This window comes from Rhinolophus hipposideros (assembly GCF_964194185.1).
Source record: "Rhinolophus hipposideros genome assembly, chromosome: 16".
Taxonomy (NCBI): domain Eukaryota; kingdom Metazoa; phylum Chordata; class Mammalia; order Chiroptera; family Rhinolophidae; genus Rhinolophus; species Rhinolophus hipposideros.
In genome coordinates this window covers 38,518,748-38,527,258 of record NC_138062.1, presented here as the reverse complement: position 1 = coordinate 38,527,258, position 8,511 = coordinate 38,518,748, and the positions used below count along the sequence as shown (strand labels likewise).

Sequence of the window (8,511 nt, the reverse complement as noted above, 5' to 3'; positions counted from 1 at the left end):
CCTAGCCTCTCCTAGACCACCATTTAGTACTATGAGATCAGCTTCTTCACAGGTTCCATGAGTAATGTTGACACAGCATATTGCTAAAACATCAAAACAGACAATGGGTACTTGTCCTGCACCTGCTGCTGCTGTAGCAACTCCTGCTGTCTTCACTGTTCCATAGTATAAATATACTGCAAGGGTTCACAGTCCTCAACTGCAAACCAGTTACCATGCCTGCTGTTCATGTGCAAAGTCAGGAGCCTTTGACTGCTTCCATGTTGGCCTCTGCCCCTCCTCAAGAGAAGCAAATCTTTGTTGAATGGCTGTTTGCTGTAATTCAAGCACCCTCCGCTTGTTGGAAAAATCATTGGCATGTTGTTGGATCTTGATAATTCAGAACTTTTGCATATGCACAAGTCTCTAGAGTCACTCCATTCTAAAGTTGATGAAGCTGTAGCTATACTACAAGCCCACCAGGCTAAAGAGGCTGCCCAGAAAGCAGTTAACAGTGCCGCTGTTCCAACTGTTTATAAATGATCAGGGACCACAAAAAGAAATTTGTGTTTCACCAAAGAAAAATATCTAAACATAGAAAAACTTAAATATTATGGGGAAAAGAACACTGCAAAATATAAAACAAATTTAAAAAGGAAAGGAAACTTTGAACCTTATGTACTGAACCAATGCCTGGTCCAGCAAACAATGCTAGTCCTAGACTACTTATTGATTTAAAAACAACAAAAACACCACAAAAATAGTAAAATATAAAAGGTTTTATATCCCAGGTTTTATAGACCCTGGGAAAAAGAATTTTCAGCAAAGTACAGGAATGTACAGCATTCCTTCCTTTAATTTTGTAATTCTTTCCTGTTGAATAGTTCAGAATTTCACTTCTGTTTTAAATAACAGAATTGTTAACTGAGCAAGAAAATATAATTTGGATTATAAACTTCTTGCTTTAATAAAAATTCATTAAAAGTGAAGAAAAAGAAAATTCCAGGCTAATAATCTTGATGAACATAGATGCAAAAATCCTTAATGAAACATTAGAAAACCAAATTTAACAGGACATTAAAAGGATCATGGGGCCAGCCCAGTGGCTCAGGCGGTTAGAGCTCCATGCTCCTAACTCCGGAGTCTGCCGGTTCGATTCCCACATGGGCCAGTGGTCTCTCTCAACCACAAGGTTGCCGGTTCAACTCTTTGAGTCCTGCAAGGGATGGTAGGCTTTGTTCCCTGCAACTAAGAACATTGAACACGGCACCTTGAGCTGAGCTGCCTCCCGGATGGCTCAGTTGGTTGGAGTGCGTCCTCTCAACCACAAGGTTGCCAGTTCAATTCCTCGACTCCCGCAAGGGATGGTGGGCTGCGCCCCCTGCAACTAGTATCGGCAACTGGACCTGGAGCTGAGCTGTGCCCTCCACAACTAAGACTGAAAGGACAACAATTTGACTTGGAAAAAAGTCCTGGAAGTACACACTGTTCCCCAATAAAGTCCTGTACCCCTTCCCCAATAAAATCTTAAAAAAATAAAATAAAACTATTAAAAAAAAGAATAAACAAAAGGGGGTGGAGATGAGGATAAGAAAATAAAAATTAAAAAAAGAAGGATCATGAACATGTTCAACTAGGACATTTTAGGGATGCAAGGATGGTTCAACATTTGCAAATTAGTCAATGCACTACAGGATGCTAAGAAAATGAAGGATAAAAACCATGATTAACTCAATAGATGCAAAAAAGAAAAAAGCATTTGACAAAATTCAACACCATTTATGATAAAAATTCTCAACAAAGTGGGTATAGAGGGAACATACCTCAATGTAATAAGGGCCACATATGACAAACCCACAGTTAACATTCTCAATGGCGAAAAGCTGAAAACTCTCCGTTTAAAATCAGAAACAAAACATGGATGCACATTCTCATCACTTTTATTCAACATATTATTGGAAGTCCTATCTACAGCAATCAGACAAGAAAAGGAAATAAGAGCCATCCAAATAGGAGAGGAAGAAATAAAACTGTCACTATTTGCCAATGACATGATCTCACATATAGAAAACCCTAAAATCTCCAGAACAAAACTGTTAAAGCTAGTAAGCAAATTCATTACAGTTGCAGGATACAAAATCAATATGCAAAATCTGTTATGTTTCTATACACTAATAACAAACAATCAGAAAGAAAAATTAAGAAAACAATTAAATTTGCAATTGCATCAAAAAGAATAAATATTTAGGAATTTAACCAAAGAAAGAAAAGAACTGTATTCTGAAAACTACAATACACTAATGAAAAAAATTGGAAAAGATGCAAAGAAATGGGAAGATATTCTGTGCTCATGGAGTGGAAGAACTGATATCATTAAAATGTCCAAACTGCCCAAAGCAATCTACAGATTCAATTCAATCCCTATCAAAATTCCAATGGCCTTCCTCACAGAAATGGGACAAATATCCTAAAATTTGTATGGAACCACAGGAAAAAACAAATAGCCAAAGCAAGCTAGACAAAAGAAGAACGAAGGGGAATGCATCACAAACACTGATTTCAAACTATATTCAAAGCTATAGTAATTAAAGCAGTATGGTGTTGGCATAAGAACAGACACATAGATCAAGGGAACAAAATAGCTGAGAAATACACCCATTCATATATAGTTAATTAATTTAGGACAAAAGAGCCAAGATTATGCAATGGACAAAGGACAATCTCTTCAAATAAATGGTGTTGGGTAAACTGAACAGCCACATGCAAAAGAATGAAACTAAACCACAGTCTTACACCATACACAAAAATAAACTCAAAATGGATTAAAGACTTGAATGTAAGACCTGAAATCATAAACTCCGACAAGAAAACATAGGCCATAAGATCCTTGCCATAGGTCATGGTGATGACTTTCTGAACCTGATACCAAAAGCAAAAATAAACAAGTGAGACTACATCAAACTAGAAAGCTTCTGCATAGCAATGGAGACCAACAACAAAATTAAAATGCAGCCTACTGAATGGAAGAAAATATTTGCAAATCATATAGTGAATAGTCATTAATATCTAAAATATATAAAGAACTCATACAGCTTAATAGCAAACAAACAAAAAGTCTCTAAAAAATGGGCACATACTGATGACCATCAGATACATGAAAAAATGTTCAATATCACTAATTATCATAGAAATGTAAATCAAAGCCATAATGAGATATTACCTCACACCTGTCAGAATGGCTCTTATCAAAAAGACAAGAAATAACAAAGGTTGGCGAGGTTGTGGAGAAAAAAGAAACTTTTGCACTGTTGGTGGGATGGTAAACTAGTGTAGCCACTATGGGAAATAGTATGGAGGTTCTTCATAAAGTTAAAAATAGAGAACTCCCGTGTGATGCAGAAATTCAACTCCTGGGTATTTATCCGAAAAAAAGGGAAACACTAACTCGAAAAGACATATGCACACCCATCTTCACTGCAGTATTATTTACAATAGCCAACATATGGAAACTACCTAAGTGTCCACAGATGGATGAGTGGGTAAAAAAATTGTGACACACAGATGAATATTATTCAGCCATAAAAAAGTAAAATCTTGCCATACTTGTATGTTACAACATGGATAGACCTCGAGGGACTTATACTAAGTGAAATATGTCAGAAAAAGACAAATACTATATGATCTCTTATACGTGAAATCTAAGAACAAACAAAAAATGTTTTAAAAATCATGCTCATAGATACAGAGAACAGATTGGTGGTTGCAAGAGGTAAAGAATAGGGGGTGGGAGAAATGGGGGAAGGAGACATTAAAAAGATTTTAAGACTGAATGATTTAGGAAAAGAGCTATTCGGTTGTAGCGTAACAATTCTTAGGTTAAATTCTGAACCATTGTGTCTGAGGAATGCCCTATTCCCAGCACCTGAGATCATAGTAGGTGCTCACTGAACACTGAATGAAGTTTTAAATCTTATTCTCACTAAAGAAGGGAGGTCTGCCAGTAGAAGTGGTTATGAAGTTACTCATTGATTTTTCCAGAAGCCCTGGCAGAAAAGACACTGTAACATGTAACCCATCCTTCACTCCTGCAGACTCCAAAGGCATGTTCACCTTCACGACTAGGTGAGAAATATGACATTCTTCAGTTGTTAAGAAATGGTAAGGGGTACAGCTCATCATTTAAAAGATTATGTGCCACAGCGATAAATTCTTGAAGGAAAGAAAATATATAATTCTGTATTTAAATTTTGAGGAACTGCCATATTCTTTTCTATACAGGCCACACCATTTTAAATTCTCACCATCAGGCCACTTGGATCCTCATGAGTGTTTTTACTTTCTGGATGGTATCCTCTGAAGTATAAAAGCTAATAATTTTTTTTTGTCCTGTAAAATCATTTTATTTTCTGTTACATAGACATCTTTCTCAGGTAATGTTACTAGAACCTATTTATGGCGTTTTATAGTCAGGGTAAATATATTTTTCAAAAACTTATTTCTATAATACAGAGTTGTGATACAAAAAATGATTCATAGGCTACAGTTTTCAGAAGGCAGTTAGCTAGACTAATACTGCTGAAGAAACTTTCCTATTTAAGTCTATGATATGGAATGAAAAGATATGATTAAAAAATCTTCTGATCAAAAAAGCTTGAGATCATCAAAGGAATGTTTACTGTCCTCCACAGAGAGCCACCAGGATTTTCTCATAATCTCCTTTGGTTTCATCCAGGATAGTTTAGCAGAGAGAAATACCATACAACTTCTGATAGCATGCTTTGATATTATTCATGTCGATTTCAGAACGAGAAACCATAATTCTGATCAATGTTTTATGACGTGTTCCAGCATCCTTCATGGCCTGATGAAGCTTCTCAGCAAAGAACATTGGCTTGTTTGTGGCACACTTCACAATTGTTGTGAAGCATTTCTTGATGTCACCTTTCATCTCCAGGTCCAGAACTTTGTTCATGTCATGCTTACTGTATTTGGCATATTTCTGAAACACTCTGTGAAGATGGGAATAGCGTCTGGTGGTAAGAATGGTATGAACACATTCACATCTGTCCCTTTTCTCCTTTCTCCTGCTTCATATAATGCCCTGGCGTCTGCGTCATCCAAGTCTTCACTCAGGCTAAAATCCTCAGATCGGTCACCCTTAGTCTCCAGATGTGTCTGAGGTGATGTCTTTAGCCAGGTCTCTCTTCAATTCTTCTCTATAGACTCTGTTAATTTCTCTGATTTCTCTGTTAGTTCTTGATGCCAAAATTTCATTCAGAGTGTCTTCATCAGTTCCAAGGCCCTTCATGGTAGCACGGAGTTCATCAGCATCAAATTGCACTGGAGTTTTTAATAGAGCCAAAGCAACTTCCTCAAGGTGACCTGTAAAGGCTTTCCTCAGAATTTCATCCAGGGGCTTTCGTTTTTCCTGGAGATATGCTGCTTTGATCTGTTGACGCTGTGCATTGTTTCTCTTGGTAAGAATGTTAATGATGGTTGCTTCATCCACACCTTTAACCATTATTGCTTTATGCAAGGCCGCAACATCTGAGGATGGATTGAAGCTAGGATAGGGGCTCACTGCTGACCCGGGACCACCTTTGGATCCTTTCACAGTGTTAATGTATTCCTGCTCTTCATTGTCAATAAACCAGGCCTGCTTGAGGAATTCTGATACCATTGCCATTTTTAAAGAAGTTTCTTTTTATCCACCTTCTTCCAAGGAACTAAAGAGAGACTCTTCTCTGATCCTTTCACACTCAAAAGCTAATAATTTTGATAAAATCCAAATTATCTTTCTTTTGCTGTGTTTTTCTTTTTTGGTGTCATACCTAAGAATCCTTTACCAAATCTAAGGTCATGAATATTTTACCTTATTTATTTATTTTTGAGTATTAAAGTTTTACCTGTTAAGTTTAGCATTATTGATCCATTTTGGTAAATTATTGTACATGGTGTAATGTAAATGTCCAACTCCTTTTTTCTGCATGTGGCTATCCAGCCGTCCCATCACCAGTTGAAGAGAACATTTTTTCACTATTGTTGGCACCATTTTAGAAAATCAGTTGACCACAGCACTATGGGTTTATTTATGGAATAGCAATTCTATTACTATGATCTATATGTCTATCCTTGTGTTAGTACCACACTATCTTCATTACCATTGTTCAGTAGAAAGTTCTACAATAAGGAAATGTGAATCTTCCAATTTGAGGTTTTTTTCCCCAAAATTGTTTTAGCTATTCTGGATGCCTAACAATTCTATATGAATTCTTGACAGTTTGTCAGTTTTTATAAAGAAGTCAGCTGTGATTCTGATAGGGAATGCACTGAATATGTAGATCACGTGGGGGAACGTTACCATCTCAAAAGTGTTAAGTGTACAGATCCATGTATATGGGAGTTTATGCCTTGTATTTAAATCTTCGTTAATTTTTGCTCAACAAAGTTTTGTTTGGTTTCTCTTTTATTAAATTTATTCATAACTGTTTTGTTCTTTTTAGCAGTATTGATTTGTTTTCTTAATTTCATTTTCAGATTGTTTGTCACCAGTGTATAGTAATACAATTGGATTTTATGTTGATCTTGTATCCTAAGCCTTGCCCACCTTGCATATTAGTTCTAATAGTGTTAAGTAGATTCCTTAGTTTTCTATATATAGGCATGTCATCTGCAAGTACAGATAGTTTTATATTTTCCTATCTAATGTAGATTCATTTTCTTCCTTTTATTGCATAATTGTTATAGCGAAAAGCTACAATTTTGTCAAATAAAAATGGTAAGAGGAGACATTCTCATTTTTTTTCTGATATTCAGAGGAAAGTATCCAGTCTTTTCACCATTTAAAATCAGTGGTGATTTTTTTTTTATAGATGCCCATTTTCATGTTAAGGAAATTTCCATTATTACCTGATTTGCTGAGGGTTTTTATCATGAGAGGGTGTTGAATTTTGTCAAATACTTTCTATGAGTTTGTTAAGATGATCATGCCATTGTTGCTTATTACTTTAATAATACATTGTATTGCACTAATTGACTATGAGATGATAACCCAACCTAGCAACCCTGGAATAAATCCACCTTAGTCATGGTGTTTATTTAAGATGTTGGTAAATTAAGTTTTAAGTCTGCATCCATTTTCACAAGAAAAATTGGTCTCTTGATGGTTTTGGTGATACTTTTGTCTGGTTTTGGAATCAGAGTAATACTGGTCACATAGAATGAGTTTAAAGTGTTGATTTTTTTTTAAGTACCTAACAAATTTATTGTAATCTTAAGAAGCGAGAATAAATTTAAATCCACATTATCAGCAATTTTGTAAACTTTTTAGTCCTAAGCATAATAGTCAATTTTGGAATCATGATTTGGGGCTAGATGTCTACTTCTTAAGGTATTTAAAAAACTGAAAAGGCAATATTAGACTTTTCAATTTAATATTCAGAATAAATTGTGATTAAATAAATCTGCAGTTAACAATATTTAGGAACGTCTAATGTACTAAATAAGTTTTACTTTATTAGTCGTGCAGTTGTGCAAACAATGTAAATAATTTAAGAGTGTTGGTTGATGGTGAGAAAACATCAGCTGACCCATAAATGTAAAAGGTGAATGAACAGAAGTGCACTTAGTTATGGATACTTGTCCCCCCACACAAAATCTCCCTGGACATTAATGAATTCACCTACTAATTGGCAGATGGGCTACATTTCCTGACAGTCTGGCTGACAACCCTAAAAGGGTTAGGTTTCTGCAACACCAGCAAAGACCCTCAAGATACACAGTGCGTGCTCCTGGCTGGGAAACCACTCTGGGGAACAAGGAAAACAGACAACTGACACGGCAGGGCTACTCCTGCCAGGGGAGTGCGCAGGAAGCACTGCAGCACTAGTAGAAGGTGGGTCATTGGCTGGCCTGGGGAGCAGTTCTGAAGCTGCATGCAAGAGGGATGAGGATGTTCCCATTTGGGACCTGAATCTGCAGTAGAGTCAACATTTTCTCTCTGTCAATCTGACTAAAGATTTGTTGGTTTTATTGATCTTTTCATGAAACTCACTTTTGGTTTCATTGATTTGTTGTGTGATGTTTCTATTCTCTATTCCATTAATTTCTCCTGTAATCTTTATTTCCTTGATCTCATTGCTTGGGGTTTGGTTACGCATCTTGTCAAGAGTGTTAAGGTGGAAACAGATTATTGATTTATTTAATATCTTTCTTCTTTGTTAGTATAGTATATAAGGAAGTTACAACTAAATTTTTCTCTAAGTAGTATTTCAGATACAGGCCATAAACGTTAGCATATTGTCTTCATTTCCATTCAACATATGAACTATTTTCCTCATTTCTGTACTGGTGTTCTCTCTGACACATTGGTTATTTAGGACTGTGTTGTTTAATTTTCTTTGATTGTGAATTTCTCCAATGTTTTCTAAGTTACTGATTTCTAATTTTATCCCGTTGTTGTCACAGACAGTAGATTGTATGTATTCTCAGTGTTTTAAATTTTATGAATTTTCTTTTATTAATATGTCCTAG

The 8,511-nt window shown here is 35.8% G+C and overlaps 1 pseudogene across 1 annotated transcript; it reads right to left on the bottom strand.

Annotated features, from left to right (window-relative positions):
* Nucleotides 1-4,534: 4,534 nt before the first annotated feature.
* Nucleotides 4,535-5,803, bottom strand: LOC308509624 (annexin A1-like; annotated as a pseudogene). The gene has a single exon. The product of its transcript is annotated as an annexin A1-like (transcript).
* Nucleotides 5,804-8,511: the final 2,708 nt, after the last annotated feature.